We start from the raw sequence: 26009 nt of genomic DNA, 5'->3' as shown, positions 1-26009 counted from the left end.
TTCCTGGTACACTGCAGGGCTTTAAAATAGGCTTAGGCCTGATAGCATACATAGAACTTTCCAAGGATGAGGGCGTTCGATACATGCAGAACACCCCGTGAAGGAAAGTTGATTCAGCAAGGGACAAGGGTGTAGCTAGAGTCTCTTTTGACTTGTTAGAAATCAGAAGGGTTTCGGCTGCATGTTCAGCGGAATAGAAGACCTGATGGCACAAGCCTTGCTTTCCCATTTTAAATCTCTATCCATGCTAGCCTGAAGATCCCTAAATAACACTTTTTCGACTGGCCTCTATTCTCTGTAGGCAGCCCTCTGGAAAGAAAAGGAGTTTTCTCTAAGGAAACACGGTGCTTCCATAGCATGTGTGGGAGCTCCTCCTGTCATGCTCTAGAGCTACAGGGAAACTTGACGTGAGTACTTGCCTCAAGCTAAGGCCTGTAAAGCCCTGCTGAAACGAAAGCGCTTAGCAGTTTCCATTCGGTCGTATTCGCAGTTCTGCTTTACTTTAACGTTTCTTCACTTTTCTAGACACGTAGCACCCTGTGTAGGCACCCTTTTGCCTACAAATACAGTGAGTACCAGCAGGCTCCTCTGCCCTTCTAAGAAACATCCAGGCCTAGTAGCCTTTCCCAGTCAGTCTATGTATTCAGAGTGTAGGGCAACACACTGCACTCTTCCTTGGGAAAGCTAGATGTCCGCAGCGCTCCCACAGCTCCAGGAATTGTGTTCTCTCACGTCCTACATGCTATGGAAGTCTGCCTCATTGCCCTCATTGGAGCTACACTAAGAAACACAATCTGCTTCGCCTTCCTCTAGGAATTCTTACCCAAGGACCCCATACCTACAGGAGAAAGGAGGCTTGCATTCCTACTGGAACCAAAGCACAGTTTTTCCTGCTACACTGCAGGATTTTAGAATAGGCTTAGGCCCGATAGCATACATAGAACGTTCCAAGGATGAGGGAGTTTGATACATGCAGAACTCCCTGTGAAGAAAAGTTGATTCAGCAAAGGACCTTGGCGTAGCTAGAGTCTCTTTTGACTTGTGAGAAATCAGAAGGTGTTAGGCTGCATGTTCACCGGAAAAGAATACCTGATGGCACAAACCTTGCTTTCCCAGTTGAAAAGATCTATCCACGCTGCACTGAAGATACCTAAATAACACTGTTTTTGACTGGCGTCTAGTCACTGTAGGGAGCCATCTGGAAAGCAAAGGCGTTTTCTCTAAGGAAACACGGTGCTTCCATAGCATGTGGGGGAGCTCCTCCTGTCATGCTCTAGAGCTACAGGGTAACTTGACGTGAGTACTTGCCTCAAGCTAAGGCCTGAAAAGCCCTGCTGAAGCGAAAGCGCTTAGCAGGTTCCAATAGGTCGTATTCGCAGTTCTGCTCTACTTTAACGTTTCTTCACTTTTCCTGACACCAGGCACCCTCGTGTAGGCACCCTTTTTCTTGCAAATACAGTGAGTACCAGCAGTCTCCTTTGCCCTTCCAGGAAACATCCAGACATAAAAGCCTTTCCCAGTAACTCTACGTATTCAGAGTGTAGGGCAACTCGCTGCACCCTTCCTTCGGAAGCTAGGTGGACTCAGCTCTTCAACAGCTCCAGGGATTCTCTTCTCGCACGTCCTACATGCCATGGAAGTCTGCCTCATTGCCCTCATTGGAGCTACACTAAGAAACACAATCTGCTTCGCCGTCCTCTAGGAACTCTTACCCAAGGACCCCATACCTACAGGAGAAAGGAGGCTTGCATTCCTACTGCAACCAAAGCACAGTTTTTCCTGGTACACTGCAGGGCTTTAAAATAGGCTTAGGCCTGATAGCATACATAGAACTTTCCAAGGATGAGGGCGTTCGATACATGCAGAACACCCCGTGAAGGAAAGTTGATTCAGCAAGGGACAAGGGTGTAGCTAGAGTCTCTTTTGACTTGTTAGATATCAGAAGGGTTTCGGCTGCATGTTCAGCGGAATAGAAGACCTGATGGCACAAGCCTTGCTTTCCCATTTTAAATCTCTATTCATGCTAGCCTGAAGATCCCTAAATAACACTTTTTCGACTGGCCTCTATTCTCTGTAGGCAGCCCTCTGGAAAGAAAAGCAGTTTTCTCTAAGGAAACACGGTGCTTCCATAGCATGTGTGGGAGCTCCTCCTGTCATGCTCTAGAGCTACAGGGAAACTTGACGTGAGTACTTGCCTCAAGCTAAGGCCTGTAAAGCCCTGCTGAAACGAAAGCGCTTAGCAGTTTCCATTAGGTCGTATTCGCAGTTCTGCTTTACTTTAACGTTTCTACACATTTCCAGACGGGACCCTCGTGTGGGCACCCTTTTGCCTACAGATACAGTGAGTCTCAGCAGGCTCCTCTGCCCTTCTAAGAAACATCCAGACCCAGAATACTTTGCAAGTCACTGTATGTATTCAGAGAAGAGGGCAACACACTGCAGCCTTCCTTGGGAAAGCTAGTTGTCCACAGCACTCCAACAGCTCCAGGAATTCTGTTCTCTCACGTCCTACATGCCCTGCAACTCTGAATCATTTCCCTCTTTTGAGCTGCACTTAGAAACACAAACTGCTTCGCCTTCCTACTAGGTACTCATACCCAAGGACCCCATACCTACAGGAGAAAGGAGGCTAGCATTCCTACTGGAACCAAAGCACAGTTCTTCCTGTTACATTGCAGGACTTTAGAAAAGGCTTAGGCCCGATAGCATACATAGAACGTTCCAAGGCTGAGGGACTTCGCTACATACAAAACACCCTGTGAAGAAAAGTTGATTGAGCTAGGAACCAGGGTGTAGCTAGAGTCTCTTTTGACTTGTGAGAAATAAGAAGGAGTTAGCCTGCATGTTCACCGGAAAAGAATACCTGATGGCACAAACCTTGCTTTCCCAGTTGAAAAGCTCTATCCACGCTGCACTGAAGATACCTAAATAACACTGTTTTTGACTGGCATCTAGTCACTGTAGGGAGCCCTCTGGAAAGAAAAGGCGTTTTCTCTAAGGCAACACGGAGCTTCCATAGCATGGGTGGGAGCTCCTCCTGTCATGCTCTAGAGCTACAGGGAAACTTGACGTGAGTACTTGCCTCAAGCTAAGGCCTGAAAAGCCCTGCTGAAGCGCAAGCGTGTAACAGTTTCCATTAGGTCGTATTCGCAGTTCTGCTTTACTTTAACGTTTCTTCACTTTTCCTGCCACTAGGCACCCTCGTGTAGGCACCCTTTTTCTTTCAAATACAGTGAGTACCAGCAGTCTCCTTTGCCCTTCCAGGAAACATCCAGACATAAAAGCCTTTCCCAGTAACTCTACGTATTCAGAGTGTAGGGCAACTCGCTGCACCCTTCCTTAGGAAGCTAGGTGGACTCAGCTCTTCAACAGCTCCAGGGATTCTGTTCTCGCACGTCCTACATGCCATGGAAGTCTGCCTCATTGCCCTCATTGGAGCTACACTAAGAAACACAATCTGCTTCGCCGTCCTCTAGGAACTCTTACCCAAGGACCCCATACCTACAGGAGAAAGGAGGCTTGCATTCCTACTGCAACCAAAGCACAGTTTTTCCTGGTACACTGCAGGGCTTTAAAATAGGCTTAGGCCTGATAGCATACATAGAACATTCCAAGGATGAGGGTGTTCGATACATGCAGAACACCCCGTGAAGAAAAGTTGATTCAGCAAGGGACAAGGGTGTAGCTAGAGTCTCTTTTGACTTGTTAGAAATCAGAAGGGTTTCGGCCGCATGTTCAGCGGAATAGAAGACCTGATGGCACAAGCCTTGCTTTCCCATTTTAAATCTCTATTCATGCTAGCCTGAAGATCCCTAAATAACACTTTTTCGACTGGCCTCTATTCTCTGTAGGCAGCCCTCTGGAAAGAAAAGGCGTTTTCTCTAAGGAAACACGGTGCTTCCATAGTATGTGTGGGAGCTCCTCCTGTCATGCTCTAGAGCTACAGGGAAACTTGACGTGAGTACTTGCCTCAAGTTAAGGCCTGTAAAGCCCTGCTGAAACGAAAGCGCTTAGCAGTTTCCATTAGGTCGTATTCGCAGTTCTGCTTTACTTTAACGTTTCTTCACTTTTCTAGACACGTAGCACCCTGTGTAGGCACCCTTTTGCCTACAAATACAGTGAGTAGCAGCAGGCTCCTCTGCCCTTCTAAGAAACACCCAGGCCTAGTAGACTTTCCCAGTCAGTCTATGTATTCAGAGGGTAGGGCAACACACTGCACACTTCCTTGGGAAAGCTAGATGTCCGCAGCGCTCCCAAAGCTCCAGGAATTGTGTTCTCTCACGTCCTACATGCTATGGAAGTCTGCCTCATTGCCCTCATTGGAGCTACACTAAGAAACACAATCTGCTTCGCCTTCCTCTAGGAACTCTTACCCAAGGACCCCATACCTACAGGAGAAAGGAGGCTTGCATTCCTACTGCAACCAAAGCACAGTTTTTCCTGCTACACTGCAGGATTTTAGAATAGGCTTAGGCCCGATAGCATACATAGAACGTTCCAAGGATGAGGGAGTTTGATACATGCAGAACACCCTGTGAAGAAAAGTTGATTCAGCAAAGGACCTTGGTGTAGCTAGAGTCTCTTTTGACTTGTGAGAAATCAGAAGGTGCTAGGCTGCATGTTCACCGGAAAAGAATACCTGATGGCACAAAGCTTGCTTTCCGAGGTGAAAAGCTCTATACACGCTGCACTGAAGATACCTAAATAACACTGTTTTTGACTGGCGTCTAGTTACTGTAGGCAGCGCTCTGGAAAGAAAAGGAGTTTTCTCTAAGGAAGCACGGTGCTTCCATAGCATGTGTGGGAGCTGCTCCTGTCATGCTCTAGAGCTACAGGGAAACTTGACGTGAGTAGTTACCTCAAGATAAGGCCTGTAAAGCCCTGCTGAAACGAAAGCGCTTAGCAGTTTCCATTAGGTCGTATTCGCAGTTCTGCTTTACTTTAACGTTTCTTCACATTTCTAGACACGTAGCACCCTGTGTAGGCACCCTTTTGCCTACAAATACAGTGAGTACCAGCAGGCTCCTCTGCCCTTCTAAGAAACATCCAGGCCTTGTAGCCTTTCCCAGTCAGTCTATGTATTCAGAGGGTAGGGCAACACACTGCACTCTTCCTTGGGAAAGCTAGATGTCCGCAGCGCTCCCAAAGCTCCAGGAATTGTGTTCTCTCACGTCCTACATGCTATGGAAGTCTGCCTCATTGCCCTCATTGGAGCTACACTAAGAAACACAATCTGCTTCGCCTTCCTCTAGGAACTCTTACCCAAGGACCCCATACCTACAGGAGAAAGGAGGCTTGCATTCCTACTGGAACCAAAGCACAGTTTTTGCTGCTACACTGCAGGATTTTAGAATAGGCTTAGGCCCGATAGCATACATAGAACGTTCCAAGGATGAGGGAGTTTGATACATGCACAACACCCTGTGAAGAAAAGTTGATGCAGCAAAGGACCTTGGTGTAGCTAGAGTCTCTTTTGACTTGTGAGAAATCAGAAGGTGTTAGGCTGCATGTTCACCGGAAATGAATACCTGATGGCACAAACCTTGCTTTCCCAGGTGAAAAGCTCTATCCATGCTGCACTGAAGATACCTAAATAACACTGTTTTTGACTGGCGTGTAGTCACTGTAGGGAGCCCTCTGGAAAGCAAAGGCGTTTTCTCTAAGGAAACACGGTGCTTCCATAGCATGTGTGGGAGCTTCTCCTGTCATGCTCTAGAGCTACAGGGAAACTTGACGTGAGTACTTGCCTCAAGCTAAGGCCTGAAAAGCCCTGCTGAAGCGAAAGCGCTTAGCAGGTTCCATTAGGTCGTATTCGCAGTTCTGCTCTACTTTAAAGTTTCTTCAGTTTTCCTGACACTAGTCACCCTCGTGTAGGCACCCTTTTTCTTGCAAATACAGTGAGTACCAGCAGTCTCCTTTGCCCTTCCAGGAAACATCCAGACATAAAAGCCTTTCCCAGTAACTCTACGTATTCAGAGTGTAGGGCAACTCGCTGCACCCTTCCTTAGGAAGCTAGGTGGACTCAGCTCTTCAACAGCTCCAGGGATATTCTTTTCGCACGTCTTACATGCCATGGAAGTCTGCCTCATTGCCCTCATTGGAGCTACGCTAAGAAACACAATCTGCTTCGCCGTCCTCTAGGAACTCTTACCCAAGGACCCCATACCTACAGGAGAAAGGAGGCTTGCATTCCTACTGCAACCAAAGCACAGTTTTTCCTGGTACACTGCAGGGCTTTAAAATAGGCTTAGGCCTGATAGCATACATAGAACTTTCCAAGGATGAGGGCGTTCGATACATGCAGAACACCCCGTGAAGAAAAGTTGATTCAGCAAGGGACAAGGGTGTAGCTAGAGTCTCTTTTGACTTGTTAGAAATCAGAAGGGTTTCGGCTGCATGTTCAGCGGAATAGAAGACCTGATGGCACAAGCCTTGCTTTCCCATTTTAAATCTCTATACATGCTAGCCTGAAGATCCCTAAATAACACTTTTTCGACTGGCCTCTATTCTCTGTAGGCAGCCCTCTGGAAAGAAAAGGAGTTTTCTCTAAGGAAACACGGTGCTTCCATAGCATGTGTGGGAGCTCCTCCTGTCATGCTCTAGAGCTACAGGGAAACTTGACGTGAGTACTTGCCTCAAGCTAAGGCCTGTAAAGCCCTGCTGAAACGAAAGCGCTTAGCAGTTTCCATTAGGTCGTATTCGCAGTTCTGCTTTACTTTAACGTTTCTACACATTTCCAGACGGGACCCTCGTGTGGGCACCCTTTTGCCTACAGATACAGTGAGTCTCAGCAGGCTCCTCTGCCCTTCTAAGAAACATCCAGACCCAGAATCCTTTGCAAGTCACTGTATGTATTCAGAGAAGAGGGCAACACACTGCAGCCTTCCTTGGGAAAGCTAGTTGTCCACAGCACTCCAACAGCTCCAGGAATTCTGTTCTCTCACGTCCTACATGCCCTGCAACTCTGAATCATTTCCCTCTTTTGAGCTGCACTTAGAAACACAAACTGCTTCGCCTTCCTACTAGGTACTCATACCCAAGGACCCCATACGTACAGGAGAAAGGAGGCTAGCATTCCTACTGGAACCAAAGCACAGTTCTTCCTGTTACATTGCAGGACTTTAGAAAAGGCTTAGGCCCGATAGCATACATAGAACGTTCCAAGGCTGAGGGACTTCGCTACATACAGAACACCCTGTGAAGAAAAGTTGATTGAGCTAGGAACCAGGGTGTAGCTAGAGTCTCTTTTGACTTGTGAGAAATAAGAAGGAGTTAGCCTGCATGTTCACCGGAAAAGAATACCTGATGGCACAAACCTTGCTTTCCCAGTTGAAAAGCTCTATCCACGCTGCACTGAAGATACCTAAATAACACTGTTTTTGACTGGCCTCTAGTCACTGTAGGGAGCCCTCTGGAAAGAAAAGGCGTTTTCTCTAAGGCAACACGGAGCTTCCATAGCATGGGTGGGAGCTCCTCCTGTCATGCTCTAGAGCTACAGGGAAACTTGACGTGAGTACTTGCCTCAAGCTAAGGCCTGAAAAGCCCTGCTGAAGCGCAAGCGTGTAACAGTTTCCATTAGGTCGTATTCGCAGTTCTGCTTTACTTTAACGTTTCTTCACTTTTCCTGGCACTAGGCACCCTCGTGTAGGCACCCTTTTTCTTGCAAATACAGTGAGTACCAGCAGTCTCCTTTGCCCTTCCAGGAAACATCCAGACATAAAAGCCTTTCCCAGTAACTCTATGTATTCAGAGTGTAGGGCAACTCGCTGGACCCTTCCTTAGGAAGCTAGGTGGACTCAGCTCTTCAACAGCTCCAGGGATTCTGTTCTCGCACGTCCTACATGCCATGGAAGTCTGCCTCATTGCCCTCATTGGAGCTACACTAAGAAACACAATCTGCTTCGCCGTCCTCTAGGAACTCTTACCCAAGGACCCCATACCTACAGGAGAAAGGAGGCTTGCATTCCTACTGCAACCAAAGCACAGTTTTTCCTGGTACACTGCAGGGCTTTAAAATAGGCTTAGGCCTGATAGCATACATAGAACTTTCCAAGGATGAGGGCGTTCGATACATGCAGAACACCCCGTGAAGGAGAGTTGATTCAGCAAGGGACAAGGGTGTAGCTAGAGTCTCTTTTGACTTGTTAGAAATCAGAAGGGTTTCGGCTGCATGTTCAGCGGAATAGAAGACCTGATGGCACAAGCCTTGCTTTCCCATTTTAAATCTCTATCCATGCTAGCCTGAAGATCCCTAAATAACACTTTTTCGACTGGCCTCTATTCTCTGTAGGCAGCCCTCTGGAAAGAAAAGGAGTTTTCTCCAAGGAAACACGGTGCTTCCATAGCATGTGTGGGAGCTCCTCCTGTCATGCTCTAGAGCTACAGGGAAACTTGACGTGAGTACTTGCCTCAAGCTAAGGCCTGTAAAGCCCTGCTGAAACGAAAGCGCTTAGCAGTTTCCATTCGGTCGTATTCGCAGTTCTGCTTTACTTTAACGTTTCTTCACTTTTCTAGACACGTAGCACCCTGTGTAGGCACCCTTTTGCCTACAAATACAGTGAGTACCAGCAGGCTCCTCTGCCCTTCTAAGAAACATCCAGGCCTAGTAGCCTTTCCCAGTCAGTCTATGTATTCAGAGTGTAGGGCAACACACTGCACTCTTCCTTGGGAAAGCTAGATGTCCGCAGCGCTCCCACAGCTCCAGGAATTGTGTTCTCTCACTTCCTACATGCTATGGAAGTCTGCCTCATTGCCCTCATTGGAGCTACACTAAGAAACACAATCTGCTTCGCCTTCCTCTAGGAATTCTTACCCAAGGACCCCATACCTACAGGAGAAAGGAGGCTTGCATTCCTACTGGAACCAAAGCACAGTTTTTCCTGCTACACTGCAGGATTTTAGAATAGGCTTAGGCCCGATAGCATACATAGAACGTTCCAAGGATGAGGGAGTTTGATACATGCAGAACTCCCTGTGAAGAAAAGTTGATTCAGCAAAGGACCTTGGCGTAGCTAGAGTCTCTTTTGACTTGTGAGAAATCAGAAGGTGTTAGGCTGCATGTTCACCGGAAAAGAATACCTGATGGCACAAACCTTGCTTTCCCAGTTGAAAAGATCTATCCACGCTGCACTGAAGATACCTAAATAACACTGTTTTTGACTGGCGTCTAGTCACTGTAGGGAGCCATCTGGAAAGCAAAGGCGTTTTCTCTAAGGAAACACGGTGCTTCCATAGCATGTGGGGGAGCTCCTCCTGTCATGCTCTAGAGCTACAGGGTAACTTGACGTGAGTACTTGCCTCAAGCTAAGGCCTGAAAAGCCCTGCTGAAGCGAAAGCGCTTAGCAGGTTCCAATAGGTCGTATTCGCAGTTCTGCTCTACTTTAACGTTTCTTCACTTTTCCTGACACCAGGCACCCTCGTGTAGGCACCCTTTTTCTTGCAAATACAGTGAGTACCAGCAGTCTCCTTTGCCCTTCCAGGAAACATCCAGACATAAAAGCCTTTCCCAGTAACTCTACGTATTCAGAGTGTAGGGCAACTCGCTGCACCCTTCCTTAGGAAGCTAGGTGGACTCAGCTCTTCAACAGCTCCAGGGATTCTCTTCTCGCACGTCCTACATGCCATGGAAGTCTGCCTCATTGCCCTCATTGGAGCTACACTAAGAAACACAATCTGCTTCGCCGTCCTCTAGGAACTCTTACCCAAGGACCCCATACCTACAGGAGAAAGGAGGCTTGCATTCCTACTGCAACCAAAGCACAGTTTTTCCTGGTACACTGCAGGGCTTTAAAATAGGCTTAGGCCTGATAGCATACATAGAACTTTCCAAGGATGAGGGCGTTCGATACATGCAGAACACCCCGTGAAGGAAAGTTGATTCAGCAAGGGACAAGGGTGTAGCTAGAGTCTCTTTTGACTTGTTAGATATCAGAAGGGTTTCGGCTGCATGTTCAGCGGAATAGAAGACCTGATGGCACAAGCCTTGCTTTCCCATTTTAAATCTCTATTCATGCTAGCCTGAAGATCCCTAAATAACACTTTTTCGACTGGCCTCTATTCTCTGTAGGCAGCCCTCTGGAAAGAAAAGCAGTTTTCTCTAAGGAAACACGGTGCTTCCATAGCATGTGTGGGAGCTCCTCCTGTCATGCTCTAGAGCTACAGGGAAACTTGACGTGAGTACTTGCCTCAAGCTAAGGCCTGTAAAGCCCTGCTGAAACGAAAGCGCTTAGCAGTTTCCATTAGGTCGTATTCGCAGTTCTGCTTTACTTTAACGTTTCTACACATTTCCAGACGGGACCCTCGTGTGGGCACCCTTTTGCCTACAGATACAGTGAGTCTCAGCAGGCTCCTCTGCCCTTCTAAGAAACATCCAGACCCAGAATACTTTGCAAGTCACTGTATGTATTCAGAGAAGAGGGCAACACACTGCAGCCTTCCTTGGGAAAGCTAGTTGTCCACAGCACTCCAACAGCTCCAGGAATTCTGTTCTCTCACGTCCTACATGCCCTGCAACTCTGAATCATTTCCCTCTTTTGAGCTGCACTTAGAAACACAAACTGCTTCGCCTTCCTACTAGGTACTCATACCCAAGGACCCCATACCTACAGGAGAAAGGAGGCTAGCATTCCTACTGGAACCAAAGCACAGTTCTTCCTGTTACATTGCAGGACTTTAGAAAAGGCTTAGGCCCGATAGCATACATAGAACGTTCCAAGGCTGAGGGACTTCGCTACATACAAAACACCCTGTGAAGAAAAGTTGATTGAGCTAGGAACCAGGGTGTAGCTAGAGTCTCTTTTGACTTGTGAGAAATAAGAAGGAGTTAGCCTGCATGTTCACCGGAAAAGAATACCTGATGGCACAAACCTTGCTTTCCCAGTTGAAAAGCTCTATCCACGCTGCACTGAAGATACCTAAATAACACTGTTTTTGACTGGCATCTAGTCACTGTAGGGAGCCCTCTGGAAAGAAAAGGCGTTTTCTCTAAGGCAACACGGAGCTTCCATAGCATGGGTGGGAGCTCCTCCTGTCATGCTCTAGAGCTACAGGGAAACTTGACGTGAGTACTTGCCTCAAGCTAAGGCCTGAAAAGCCCTGCTGAAGCGCAAGCGTGTAACAGTTTCCATTAGGTCGTATTCGCAGTTCTGCTTTACTTTAACGTTTCTTCACTTTTCCTGCCACTAGGCACCCTCGTGTAGGCACCATTTTTCTTTCAAATACAGTGAGTACCAGCAGTCTCCTTTGCCCTTCCAGGAAACATCCAGACATAAAAGCCTTTCCCAGTAACTCTACGTATTCAGAGTGTAGGGCAACTCGCTGCACCCTTCCTTAGGAAGCTAGGTGGACTCAGCTCTTCAACAGCTCCAGGGATTCTGTTCTCGCACGTCCTACATGCCATGGAAGTCTGCCTCATTGCCCTCATTGGAGCTACACTAAGAAACACAATCTGCTTCGCCGTCCTCTAGGAACTCTTACCCAAGGACCCCATACCTACAGGAGAAAGGAGGCTTGCATTCCTACTGCAACCAAAGCACAGTTTTTCCTGGTACACTGCAGGGCTTTAAAATAGGCTTAGGCCTGATAGCATACATAGAACATTCCAAGGATGAGGGTGTTCGATACATGCAGAACACCCCGTGAAGAAAAGTTGATTCAGCAAGGGACAAGGGTGTAGCTAGAGTCTCTTTTGACTTGTTAGAAATCAGAAGGGTTTCGGCCGCATGTTCAGCGGAATAGAAGACCTGATGGCACAAGCCTTGCTTTCCCATTTTAAATCTCTATTCATGCTAGCCTGAAGATCCCTAAATAACACTTTTTCGACTGGCCTCTATTCTCTGTAGGCAGCCCTCTGGAAAGAAAAGGAGTTTTCTCTAAGGAAACACGGTGCTTCCATAGTATGTGTGTGAGCTCCTCCTGTCATGCTCTAGAGCTACAGGGAAACTTGACGTGAGTACTTGCCTCAAGTTAAGGCCTGTAAAGCCCTGCTGAAACGAAAGCGCTTAGCAGTTTCCATTAGGTCGTATTCGCAGTTCTGCTTTACTTTAACGTTTCTTCACTTTTCTAGACACGTAGCACCCTGTGTAGGCACCCTTTTGCCTACAAATACAGTGAGTAGCAGCAGGCTCCTCTGCCCTTCTAAGAAACACCCAGGCCTAGTAGACTTTCCCAGTCAGTCTATGTATTCAGAGGGTAGGGCAACACACTGCACACTTCCTTGGGAAAGCTAGATGTCCGCAGCGCTCCCAAAGCTCCAGGAATTGTGTTCTCTCACGTCCTACATGCTATGGAAGTCTGCCTCATTGCCCTCATTGGAGCTACACTAAGAAACACAATCTGCTTCGCCTTCTTCTAGGAACTCTTACCCAAGGACCCCATACCTACAGGAGAAAGGAGGCTTGCATTCCTACTGCAACCAAAGCACAGTTTTTCCTGCTACACTGCAGGATTTTAGAATAGGCTTAGGCCCGATAGCATACATAGAACGTTCCAAGGATGAGGGAGTTTGATACATGCAGAACACCCTGTGAAGAAAAGTTGATTCAGCAAAGGACCTTGGTGTAGCTAGAGTCTCTTTTGACTTGTGAGAAATCAGAAGGTGCTAGGCTGCATGTTCACCGGAAAAGAATACCTGATGGCACAAAGCTTGCTTTCCGAGGTGAAAAGCTCTATACACGCTGCACTGAAGATACCTAAATAACACTGTTTTTGACTGGCGTCTAGTTACTGTAGGCAGCGCTCTGGAAAGAAAAGGAGTTTTCTCTAAGGAAGCACGGTGCTTCCATAGCATGTGTGGGAGCTGCTCCTGTCATGCTCTAGAGCTACAGGGAAACTTGACGTGAGTAGTTACCTCAAGATAAGGCCTGTAAAGCCCTGCTGAAACGAAAGCGCTTAGCAGTTTCCATTAGGTCGTATTCGCAGTTCTGCTTTACTTTAACGTTTCTTCACATTTCTAGACACGTAGCACCCTGTGTAGGCACCCTTTTGCCTACAAATACAGTGAGTACCAGCAGGCTCCTCTGCCCTTCTAAGAAACATCCAGGCCTAGTAGCCTTTCCCAGTCAGTCTATGTATTCAGAGGGTAGGGCAACACACTGCACTCTTCCTTGGGAAAGCTAGATGTCCGCAGCGCTCCCAAAGCTCCAGGAATTGTGTTCTCTCACGTCCTACATGCTATGGAAGTCTGCCTCATTGCCCTCATTGGAGCTACACTAAGAAACACAATCTGCTTCGCCTTCCTCTAGGAACTCTTACCCAAGGACCCCATACCTACAGGAGAAAGGAGGCTTGCATTCCTACTGGAACCAAAGCACAGTTTTTGCTGCTACACTGCAGGATTTTAGAATAGGCTTAGGCCCGATAGCATACATAGAACGTTCCAAGGATGAGGGAGTTTGATACATGCACAACACCCTGTGAAGAAAAGTTGATGCAGCAAAGGACCTTGGTGTAGCTAGAGTCTCTTTTGACTTGTGAGAAATCAGAAGGTGTTAGGCTGCATGTTCACCGGAAATGAATACCTGATGGCACAAACCTTGCTTTCCCAGGTGAAAAGCTCTATCCATGCTGCACTGAAGATACCTAAATAACACTGTTTTTGACTGGCGTGTAGTCACTGTAGGGAGCCCTCTGGAAAGCAAAGGCGTTTTCTCTAAGGAAACACGGTGCTTCCATAGCATGTGTGGGAGCTTCTCCTGTCATGCTCTAGAGCTACAGGGAAACTTGACGTGAGTACTTGCCTCAAGCTAAGGCCTGAAAAGCCCTGCTGAAGCGAAAGCGCTTAGCAGGTTCCATTAGGTCGTATTCGCAGTTCTGCTCTACTTTAAAGTTTCTTCACTTTTCCTGACACTAGGCACCCTCGTGTAGGCACCCTTTTTCTTGCAAATACAGTGAGTACCAGCAGTCTCCTTTGCCCTTCCAGGAAACATCCAGACATAAAAGCCTTTCCCAGTAACTCTATGTATTCAGAGTGTAGGGCAACTCGCTGGACCCTTCCTTAGGAAGCTAGGTGGACTCAGCTCTTCAACAGCTCCAGGGATTCTGTTCTCGCACGTCCTACATGCCATGGAAGTCTGCCTCATTGCCCTCATTGGAGCTACACTAAGAAACACAATCTGCTTCGCCGTCCTCTAGGAACTCTTACCCAAGGACCCCATACCTACAGGAGAAAGGAGGCTTGCATTCCTACTGCAACCAAAGCACAGTTTTTCCTGGTACACTGCAGGGCTTTAAAATAGGCTTAGGCCTGATAGCATACATAGAACTTTCCAAGGATGAGGGCGTTCGATACATGCAGAACACCCCGTGAAGGAAAGTTGATTCAGCAAGGGACAAGGGTGTAGCTAGAGTCTCTTTTGACTTGTTAGAAATCAGAAGGGTTTCGGCTGCATGTTCAGCGGAATAGAAGACCTGATGGCACAAGCCTTGCTTTCCCATTTTAAATCTCTATCCATGCTAGCCTGAAGATCCCTAAATAACACTTTTTCGACTGGCCTCTATTCTCTGTAGGCAGCCCTCTGGAAAGAAAAGGAGTTTTCTCTAAGGAAACACGGTGCTTCCATAGCATGTGTGGGAGCTCCTCCTGTCATGCTCTAGAGCTACAGGGAAACTTGACGTGAGTACTTGCCTCAAGCTAAGGCCTGTAAAGCCCTGCTGAAACGAAAGCGCTTAGCAGTTTCCATTCGGTCGTATTCGCAGTTCTGCTTTACTTTAACGTTTCTTCACTTTTCTAGACACGTAGCACCCTGTGTAGGCACCCTTTTGCCTACAAATACAGTGAGTACCAGCAGGCTCCTCTGCCCTTCTAAGAAACATCCAGGCCTAGTAGCCTTTCCCAGTCAGTCTATGTATTCAGAGTGTAGGGCAACACACTGCACTCTTCCTTGGGAAAGCTAGATGTCCGCAGCGCTCCCACAGCTCCAGGAATTGTGTTCTCTCACGTCCTACATGCTATGGAAGTCTGCCTCATTGCCCTCATTGGAGCTACACTAAGAAACACAATCTGCTTCGCCTTCCTCTAGGAATTCTTACCCAAGGACCCCATACCTACAGGAGAAAGGAGGCTTGCATTCCTACTGGAACCAAAGCACAGTTTTTCCTGCTACACTGCAGGATTTTAGAATAGGCTTAGGCCCGATAGCATACATAGAACGTTCCAAGGATGAGGGAGTTTGATACATGCAGAACTCCCTGTGAAGAAAAGTTGATTCAGCAAAGGACCTTGGCGTAGCTAGAGTCTCTTTTGACTTGTGAGAAATCAGAAGGTGTTAGGCTGCATGTTCACCGGAAAAGAATACCTGATGGCACAAACCTTGCTTTCCCAGTTGAAAAGATCTATCCACGCTGCACTGAAGATACCTAAATAACACTGTTTTTGACTGGCGTCTAGTCACTGTAGGGAGCCATCTGGAAAGCAAAGGCGTTTTCTCTAAGGAAACACGGTGCTTCCATAGCATGTGGGGGAGCTCCTCCTGTCATGCTCTAGAGCTACAGGGTAACTTGACGTGAGTACTTGCCTCAAGCTAAGGCCTGAAAAGCCCTGCTGAAGCGAAAGCGCTTAGCAGGTTCCAATAGGTCGTATTCGCAGTTCTGCTCTACTTTAACGTTTCTTCACTTTTCCTGACACCAGGCACCCTCGTGTAGGCACCCTTTTTCTTGCAAATACAGTGAGTACCAGCAGTCTCCTTTGCCCTTCCAGGAAACATCCAGACATAAAAGCCTTTCCCAGTAACTCTACGTATTCAGAGTGTAGGGCAACTCGCTGCACCCTTCCTTAGGAAGCTAGGTGGACTCAGCTCTTCAACAGCTCCAGGGATTCTCTTCTCGCACGTCCTACATGCCATGGAAGTCTGCCTCATTGCCCTCATTGGAGCTACACTAAGAAACACAATCTGCTTCGCCGTCCTCTAGGAACTCTTACCCAAGGACCCCATACCTACAGGAGAAAGGAGGCTTGCATTCCTACTGCAACCAAAGCACAGTTTTTCCTGGTACACTGCAGGGCTTTAAAATAGGCTTAGGCCTGATAGCATACATAGAACTTTCCAAGGATGAGGGCGTTCGATACATGCAGAACACCCCGTGAAGGAAAGTTGATTCAGCAAGGGACAAGGGTGTAGCTAGAGTCTCTTTTGACTTGTTAGATATCAGAAGGGTTTCGGCTGCATGTTCAGCGGAATAGAAGACCTGATGGCACAAGCCTTGCTTTCCCATTTTAAATCTCTATTCATGCTAGCCTGAAGATCCCTAAATAACACTTTTTCGACTGGCCTCTATTCTCTGTAGGCAGCCCTCTGGAAAGAAAAGCAGTTTTCTCTAAGGAAACACGGTGCTTCCATAGCATGTGTGGGAGCTCCTCCTGTCATGCTCTAGAGCTACAGGGAAACGTGACGTGAGTACTTGCCTCAAGCTAAGGCCTGTAAAGCCCTGCTGAAACGAAAGCGCTTAGCAGTTTCCATTAGGTCGTATTCGCAGTTCTGCTTTACTTTAACGTTTCTACACATTTCCAGACGGGACCCTCGTGTGGGCACCCTTTTGCCTACAGATACAGTGAGTCTCAGCAGGCTCCTCTGCCCTTCTAAGAAACATCCAGACCCAGAATACTTTGCAAGTCACTGTATGTATTCAGAGAAGAGGGCAAAACACTGCAGCCTTCCTTGGGAAAGCTAGTTGTCCACAGCACTCCAACAGCTCCAGGAATTCTGTTCTCTCACGTCCTACATGCCCTGCAACTCTGAATCATTTCCCTCTTTTGAGCTGCACTTAGAAACACAAACTGCTTCGCCTTCCTACTAGGTACTCATACCCAAGGACCCCATACCTACAGGAGAAAGGAGGCTAGCATTCCTACTGGAACCAAAGCACAGTTCTTCCTGTTACATTGCAGGACTTTAGAAAAGGCTTAGGCCCGATAGCATACATAGAACGTTCCAAGGCTGAGGGACTTCGCTACATACAAAACACCCTGTGAAGAAAAGTTGATTGAGCTAGGAACCAGGGTGTAGCTAGAGTCTCTTTTGACTTGTGAGAAATAAGAAGGAGTTAGCCTGCATGTTCACCGGAAAAGAATACCTGATGGCACAAACCTTGCTTTCCCAGTTGAAAAGCTCTATCCACGCTGCACTGAAGATACCTAAATAACACTGTTTTTGACTGGCATCTAGTCACTGTAGGGAGCCCTCTGGAAAGAAAAGGCGTTTTCTCTAAGGCAACACGGAGCTTCCATAGCATGGGTGGGAGCTCCTCCTGTCATGCTCTAGAGCTACAGGGAAACTTGACGTGAGTACTTGCCTCAAGCTAAGGCCTGAAAAGCCCTGCTGAAGCGCAAGCGTGTAACAGTTTCCATTAGGTCGTATTCGCAGTTCTGCTTTACTTTAACGTTTCTTCACTTTTCCTGCCACTAGGCACCCTCGTGTAGGCACCCTTTTTCTTTCAAATACAGTGAGTACCAGCAGTCTCCTTTGCCCTTCCAGGAAACATCCAGACATAAAAGCCTTTCCCAGTAACTCTACGTATTCAGAGTGTAGGGCAACTCGCTGCACCCTTCCTTAGGAAGCTAGGTGGACTCAGCTCTTCAACAGCTCCAGGGATTCTGTTCTCGCACGTCCTACATGCCATGGAAGTCTGCCTCATTGCCCTCATTGGAGCTACACTAAGAAACACAATCTGCTTCGCCGTCCTCTAGGAACTCTTACCCAAGGACCCCATACCTACAGGAGAAAGGAGGCTTGCATTCCTACTGCAACCAAAGCACAGTTTTTCCTGGTACACTGCAGGGCTTTAAAATAGGCTTAGGCCTGATAGCATACATAGAACATTCCAAGGATGAGGGTGTTCGATACATGCAGAACACCCCGTGAAGAAAAGTTGATTCAGCAAGGGACAAGGGTGTAGCTAGAGTCTCTTTTGACTTGTTAGAAATCAGAAGGGTTTCGGCCGCATGTTCAGCGGAATAGAAGACCTGATGGCACAAGCCTTGCTTTCCCATTTTAAATCTCTATTCATGCTAGCCTGAAGATCCCTAAATAACACTTTTTCGACTGGCCTCTATTCTCTGTAGGCAGCCCTCTGGAAAGAAAAGGAGTTTTCTCTAAGGAAACACGGTGCTTCCATAGCATGTGTGGGAGCTCCTCCTGTCATGCTCTAGAGCTACAGGGAAACTTGACGTGAGTACTTGCCTCAAGCTAAGGCCTGTAAAGCCCTGCTGAAACGAAAGCGCTTAGCAGTTTCCATTAGGTCGTATTCGCAGTTCTGCTTTACTTTAACGTTTCTACACTTTTCTAGACACGTAGCACCCTGTGTAGGCACCCTTTTGCCTACAAATACAGTGAGTAGCAGCAGGCTCCTCTGCCCTTCTAAGAAACACCCAGGCCTAGTAGACTTTCCCAGTCAGTCTATGTATTCAGAGGGTAGGGCAACACACTGCACACTTCCTTGGGAAAGCTAGATGTCCGCAGCGCTCCCAAAGCTCCAGGAATTGTGTTCTCTCACGTCCTACATGCTATGGAAGTCTGCCTCATTGCCCTCATTGGAGCTACACTAAGAAACACAATCTGCTTCGCCTTCCTCTAGGAACTCTTACCCAAGGACCCCATACCTACAGGAGAAAGGAGGCTTGCATTCCTACTGCAACCAAAGCACAGTTTTTCCTGCTACACTGCAGGATTTTAGAATAGGCTTAGGCCCGATAGCATACATAGAACGTTCCAAGGATGAGGGAGTTTGATACATGCAGAACACCCTGTGAAGAAAAGTTGATTCAGCAAAGGACCTTGGTGTAGCTAGAGTCTCTTTTGACTTGTGAGAAATCAGAAGGTGCTAGGCTGCATGTTCACCGGAAAAGAATACCTGATGGCACAAAGCTTGCTTTCCGAGGTGAAAAGCTCTATACACGCTGCACTGAAGATACCTAAATAACACTGTTTTTGACTGGCGTCTAGTTACTGTAGGCAGCGCTCTGGAAAGAAAAGGAGTTTTCTCTAAGGAAGCACGGTGCTTCCATAGCATGTGTGGGAGCTGCTCCTGTCATGCTCTAGAGCTACAGGGAAACTTGACGTGAGTAGTTACCTCAAGATAAGGCCTGTAAAGCCCTGCTGAAACGAAAGCGCTTAGCAGTTTCCATTAGGTCGTATTCGCAGTTCTGCTTTACTTTAACGTTTCTTCACATTTCTAGACACGTAGCACCCTGTGTAGGCACCCTTTTGCCTACAAATACAGTGAGTACCAGCAGGCTCCTCTGCCCTTCTAAGAAACATCCAGGCCTAGTAGCCTTTCCCAGTCAGTCTATGTATTCAGAGGGTAGGGCAACACACTGCACTCTTCCTTGGGAAAGCTAGATGTCCGCAGCGCTCCCAAAGCTCCAGGAATTGTGTTCTCTCACGTCCTACATGCTATGGAAGTCTGCCTCATTGCCCTCATTGGAGCTACACTAAGAAACACAATCTGCTTCGCCTTCCTCTAGGAACTCTTACCCAAGGACCCCATACCTACAGGAGAAAGGAGGCTTGCATTCCTACTGGAACCAAAGCACAGTTTTTGCTGCTACACTGCAGGATTTTAGAATAGGCTTAGGCCCGATAGCATACATAGAACGTTCCAAGGATGAGGGAGTTTGATACATGCACAACACCCTGTGAAGAAAAGTTGATGCAGCAAAGGACCTTGGTGTAGCTAGAGTCTCTTTTGACTTGTGAGAAATCAGAAGGTGTTAGGCTGCATGTTCACCGGAAATGAATACCTGATGGCACAAACCTTGCTTTCCCAGGTGAAAAGCTCTATCCATGCTGCACTGAAGATACCTAAATAACACTGTTTTTGACTGGCGTGTAGTCACTGTAGGGAGCCCTCTGGAAAGCAAAGGCGTTTTCTCTAAGGAAACACGGTGCTTCCATAGCATGTGTGGGAGCTTCTCCTGTCATGCTCTAGAGCTACAGGGAAACTTGACGTGAGTACTTGCCTCAAGCTAAGGCCTGAAAAGCCCTGCTGAAGCGAAAGCGCTTAGCAGGTTCCATTAGGTCGTATTCGCAGTTCTGCTCTACTTTAAAGTTTCTTCAGTTTTCCTGACACTAGTCACCCTCGTGTAGGCACCCTTTTTCTTGCAAATACAGTGAGTACCAGCAGTCTCCTTTGCCCTTCCAGGAAACATCCAGACATAAAAGCCTTTCCCAGTAACTCTACGTATTCAGAGTGTAGGGCAACTCGCTGCACCCTTCCTTAGGAAGCTAGGTGGACTCAGCTCTTCAACAGCTCCAGGGATATTCTTTTCGCACGTCTTACATGCCATGGAAGTCTGCCTCATTGCCCTCATTGGAGCTACGCTAAGAAACACAATCTGCTTCGCCGTCCTCTAGGAACTCTTACCCAAGGACCCCATACCTACAGGAGAAAGGAGGCTTGCATTCCTACTGCAACCAAAGCACAGTTTTTCCTGGTACACTGCAGGGCTTTAAAATAGGCTTAGGCCTGATAGCATACATAGAACTTTCCAAGGATGAGGGCGTTCGATACATGCAGAACACCCCGTGAAGAAAAGTTGATTCAGCAAGGGACAAGGGTGTAGCTAGAGTCTCTTTTGACTTGTTAGAAATCAGAAGGGTTTCGGCTGCATGTTCAGCGGAATAGAAGACCTGATGGCACAAGCCTTGCTTTCCCATTTTAAATCTCTATACATGCTAGCCTGAAGATCCCTAAATAACACTTTTTCGACTGGCCTCTATTCTCTGTAGGCAGCCCTCTGGAAAGAAAAGGAGTTTTCTCTAAGGAAACACGGTGCTTCCATAGCATGTGTGGGAGCTCCTCCTGTCATGCTCTAGAGCTACAGGGAAACTTGACGTGAGTACTTGCCTCAAGCTAAGGCCTGTAAAGCCCTGCTGAAACGAAAGCGCTTAGCAGTTTCCATTAGGTCGTATTCGCAGTTCTGCTTTACTTTAACGTTTCTACACATTTCCAGACGGGACCCTCGTGTGGGCACCCTTTTGCCTACAGATACAGTGAGTCTCAGCAGGCTCCTCTGCCCTTCTAAGAAACATCCAGACCCAGAATCCTTTGCAAGTCACTGTATGTATTCAGAGAAGAGGGCAACACACTGCAGCCTTCCTTGGGAAAGCTAGTTGTCCACAGCACTCCAACAGCTCCAGGAATTCTGTTCTCTCACGTCCTACATGCCCTGCAACTCTGAATCATTTCCCTCTTTTGAGCTGCACTTAGAAACACAAACTGCTTCGCCTTCCTACTAGGTACTCATACCCAAGGACCCCATACCTACAGGAGAAAGGAGGCTAGCATTCCTACTGGAACCAAAGCACAGTTCTTCCTGTTACATTGCAGGACTTTAGAAAAGGCTTAGGCCCGATAGCATACATAGAACGTTCCAAGGCTGAGGGACTTCGCTACATACAGAACACCCTGTGAAGAAAAGTTGATTGAGCTAGGAACCAGGGTGTAGCTAGAGTCTCTTTTGACTTGTGAGAAATAAGAAGGAGTTAGCCTGCATGTTCACCGGAAAAGAATACCTGATGGCACAAACCTTGCTTTCCCAGTTGAAAAGCTCTATCCACGCTGCACTGAAGATACCTAAATAACACTGTTTTTGACTGGCCTCTAGTCACTGTAGGGAGCCCTCTGGAAAGAAAAGGCGTTTTCTCTAAGGCAACACGGAGCTTCCATAGCATGGGTGGGAGCTCCTCCTGTCATGCTCTAGAGCTACAGGGAAACTTGACGTGAGTACTTGCCTCAAGCTAAGGCCTGAAAAGCCCTGCTGAAGCGCAAGCGTGTAACAGTTTCCATTAGGTCGTATTCGCAGTTCTGCTTTACTTTAACGTTTCTTCACTTTTCCTGGCACTAGGCACCCTCGTGTAGGCACCCTTTTTCTTGCAAATACAGTGAGTACCAGCAGTCTCCTTTGCCCTTCCAGGAAACATCCAGACATAAAAGCCTTTCCCAGTAACTCTATGTATTCAGAGTGTAGGGCAACTCGCTGGACCCTTCCTTAGGAAGCTAGGTGGACTCAGCTCTTCAACAGCTCCAGGGATTCTGTTCTCGCACGTCCTACATGCCATGGAAGTCTGCCTCATTGCCCTCATTGGAGCTACACTAAGAAACACAATCTGCTTCGCCGTCCTCTAGGAACTCTTACCCAAGGACCCCATACCTACAGGAGAAAGGAGGCTTGCATTCCTACTGCAACCAAAGCACAGTTTTTCCTGGTACACTGCAGGGCTTTAAAATAGGCTTAGGCCTGATAGCATACATAGAACTTTCCAAGGATGAGGGCGTTCGATACATGCAGAACACCCCGTGAAGGAAAGTTGATTCAGCAAGGGACAAGGGTGTAGCTAGAGTCTCTTTTGACTTGTTAGAAATCAGAAGGGTTTCGGCTGCATGTTCAGCGGAATAGAAGACCTGATGGCACAAGCCTTGCTTTCCCATTTTAAATCTCTATCCATGCTAGCCTGAAGATCCCTAAATAACACTTTTTCGACTGGCCTCTATTCTCTGTAGGCAGCCCTCTGGAAAGAAAAGGAGTTTTCTCCAAGGAAACACGGTGCTTCCATAGCATGTGTGGGAGCTCCTCCTGTCATGCTCTAGAGCTACAGGGAAACTTGACGTGAGTACTTGCCTCAAGCTAAGGCCTGTAAAGCCCTGCTGAAACGAAAGCGCTTAGCAGTTTCCATTCGGTCGTATTCGCAGTTCTGCTTTACTTTAACGTTTCTTCACTTTTCTAGACACGTAGCACCCTGTGTAGGCACCCTTTTGCCTACAAATACAGTGAGTACCAGCAGGCTCCTCTGCCCTTCTAAGAAACATCCAGGCCTAGTAGCCTTTCCCAGTCAGTCTATGTATTCAGAGGGTAGGGCAACACACTGCACTCTTCCTTGGGAAAGCTAGATGTCCGCAGCGCTCCCACAGGTCCAGGAATTGTGTTCTCTCACGTCCTACATGCTATGGAAGTCTGCCTCATTGCCCTCATTGGAGCTACACTAAGAAACTCAATCTGCTTCGCCGTCCTCTAGGAACTCTAACCCAAGGACCCCATACCTACAGGAGAAAGGAGGCTTGCATTCCTACTGGAACCAAAGCACAGTTTTTCCTGCTACACTGCAGGATTTTAGAATAGGCTTAGGCCCGATAGCATACATAGAACGTTCCAAGGATGAGGGAGTTTGATACATGCAGAACTCCCTGTGAAGAAAAGTTGATTCAGCAAAGGACCTTGGCGTAGCTAGAGTCTCTTTTGACTTGTGAGAAATCAGAAGGTGTTAGGCTGCATGTTCACCGGAAAAGAATACCTGATGGCACAAACCTTGCTTTCCCAGTTGAAAAGATCTATCCACGCTGCACTGAAGATACCTAAATAACACTGTTTTTGACTGGCGTCTAGTCACTGTAGGGAGCCATCTGGAAAGCAAAGGCGTTTTCTCTAAGGAAACACGGTGCTTCCATAGCATGTGGGGGAGCTCCTCCTGTCATGCTCTAGAGCTACAGGGTAACTTGACGTGAGTACTTGCCTCAAGCTAAGGCCTGAAAAGCCCTGCTGAAGCGAAAGCGCTTAGCAGGTTCCAATAGGTCGTATTCGCAGTTCTGCTCTACTTTAACGTTTCTTCACTTTTCCTGACACCAGGCACCCTCGTGTAGGCACCCTTTTTCTTGCAAATACAGTGAGTACCAGCAGTCTCCTTTGCCCTTCCAGGAAACATCCAGACATAAAAGCCTTTCCCAGTAACTCTACGTATTCAGAGTGTAGGGCACCTCGCTGCACCCTTCCTTAGGAAGCTAGGTGGACTCAGCTCTTCAACAGCTCCAGGGATTCTCTTCTCGCACGTCCTACATGCCATGGAAGTCTGCCTCATTGCCCTCATTGGAGCTACACTAAGAAACACAATCTGCTTCGCCGTCCTCTAGGAACTCTTACCCAAGGACCCCATACCTACAGGAGAAAGGAGGCTTGCATTCCTACTGCAACCAAAGCACAGTTTTTCCTGGTACACTGCAGGGCTTTAAAATAGGCTTAGGCCTGATAGCATACATAGAACTTTCCAAGGATGAGGGCGTTCGATACATGCAGAACACCCCGTGAGGGAAAGTTGATTCAGCAAGGGACAAGGGTGTAGCTAGAGTCTCTTTTGACTTGTTAGATATCAGAAGGGTTTCGGCTGCATATTCAGCGGAATAGAAGACCTGATGGCACAAGCCTTGCTTTCCCATTTTAAATCTCTATTCATGCTAGCCTGAAGATCCCTAAATAACACTTTTTCGACTGGCCTCTATTCTCTGTAGGCAGCCCTCTGGAAAGAAAAGCAGTTTTCTCTAAGGAAACACGGTGCTTCCATAGCATGTGTGGGAGCTCCTCCTGTCATGCTCTAGAGCTACAGGGAAACTTGACGTGAGTACTTGCCTCAAGCTAAGGCCTGTAAAGCCCTGCTGAAACGAAAGCGCTTAGCAGTTTCCATTAGGTCGTATTCGCAGTTCTGCTTTACTTTAACGTTTCTACACATTTCCAGACGGGACCCTCGTGTGGGCACCCTTTTGCCTACAGATACAGTGAGTCTCAGCAGGCTCCTCTGCCCTTCTAAGAAACATCCAGACCCAGAATACTTTGCAAGTCACTGTATGTATTCAGAGAAGAGGGCAACACACTGCAGCCTTCCTTGGGAAAGCTAGTTGTCCACAGCACTCCAACAGCTCCAGGAATTCTGTTCTCTCACGTCCTACATGCCCTGCAACTCTGAATCATTTCCCTCTTTTGAGCTGCACTTAGAAACACAAACTGCTTCGCCTTCCTACTAGGTACTCATACCCAAGGACCCCATACCTACAGGAGAAAGGAGGCTAGCATTCCTACTGGAACCAAAGCACAGTTCTTCCTGTTACATTGCAGGACTTTAGAAAAGGCTTAGGCCCGATAGCATACATAGAACGTTCCAAGGCTGAGGGACTTCGCTACATACAGAACACCCTGTGAAGAAAAGTTGATTGAGCTAGGAACCAGGGTGTAGCTAGAGTCTCTTTTGACTTGTGAGAAATAAGAAGGAGTTAGCCTGCATGTTCACCGGAAAAGAATACCTGATGGCACAAACCTTGCTTTCCCAGTTGAAAAGCTCTATCCACGCTGCACTGAAGATACCTAAATAACACTGTTTTTGACTGGCCTCTAGTCACTGTAGGGAGCCCTCTGGAAAGAAAAGGCGTTTTCTCTAAGGCAACACGGAGCTTCCATAGCATGGGTGGGAGCTCCTCCTGTCATGCTCTAGAGCTACAGGGAAACTTGACGTGAGTACTTGCCTCAAGCTAAGGCCTGAAAAGCCCTGCTGAAGCGCAAGCGTGTAACAGTTTCCATTAGGTCGTATTCGCAGTTCTGCTTTACTTTAACGTTTCTTCACTTTTCCTGGCACTAGGCACCCTCGTGTAGGCACCCTTTTTCTTGCAAATACAGTGAGTACCAGCAGTCTCCTTTGCCCTTCCAGGAAACATCCAGACATAAAAGCCTTTCCCAGTAACTCTATGTATTCAGAGTGTAGGGCAACTCGCTGCACCCTTCCTTAGGAAGCTAGGTGGACTCAGCTCTTCAACAGCTCCAGGGATTCTGTTCTCGCACGTCCTACATGCCATGGAAGTCTGCCTCATTGCCCTCATTGGAGCTACACTAAGAAACACAATCTGCTTCGCCGTCCTCTAGGAACTCTTACCCAAGGACCCCATACCTACAGGAGAAAGGAGGCTTGCATTCCTACTGCAACCAAAGCACAGTTTTTCCTGGTACACTGCAGGGCTTTAAAATAGGCTTAGGCCTGATAGCATACATAGAACTTTCCAAGGATGAGGGAGTTCGATACATGCAGAACACCCCGTGAAGAAAAGTTGATTCAGCAAGGGACAAGGGTGTAGCTAGAGTCTCTTTTGACTTGTTAGAAATCAGACGGGTTTCAGCTGCATGTTCACCGGAATAGAAGACCTGATGGCACAAGCCTTGCTTTCCCATTTTAAATCTCTATCCATGCTAGCCTGAAGATCCCTAA

This window comes from Eschrichtius robustus, chromosome 21 (assembly GCF_028021215.1).
Source record: "Eschrichtius robustus isolate mEscRob2 chromosome 21, mEscRob2.pri, whole genome shotgun sequence".
Taxonomy (NCBI): Eukaryota; Metazoa; Chordata; class Mammalia; order Artiodactyla; family Eschrichtiidae; genus Eschrichtius; species Eschrichtius robustus.
Note: the sequence above shows the minus strand (reverse complement) of the source record.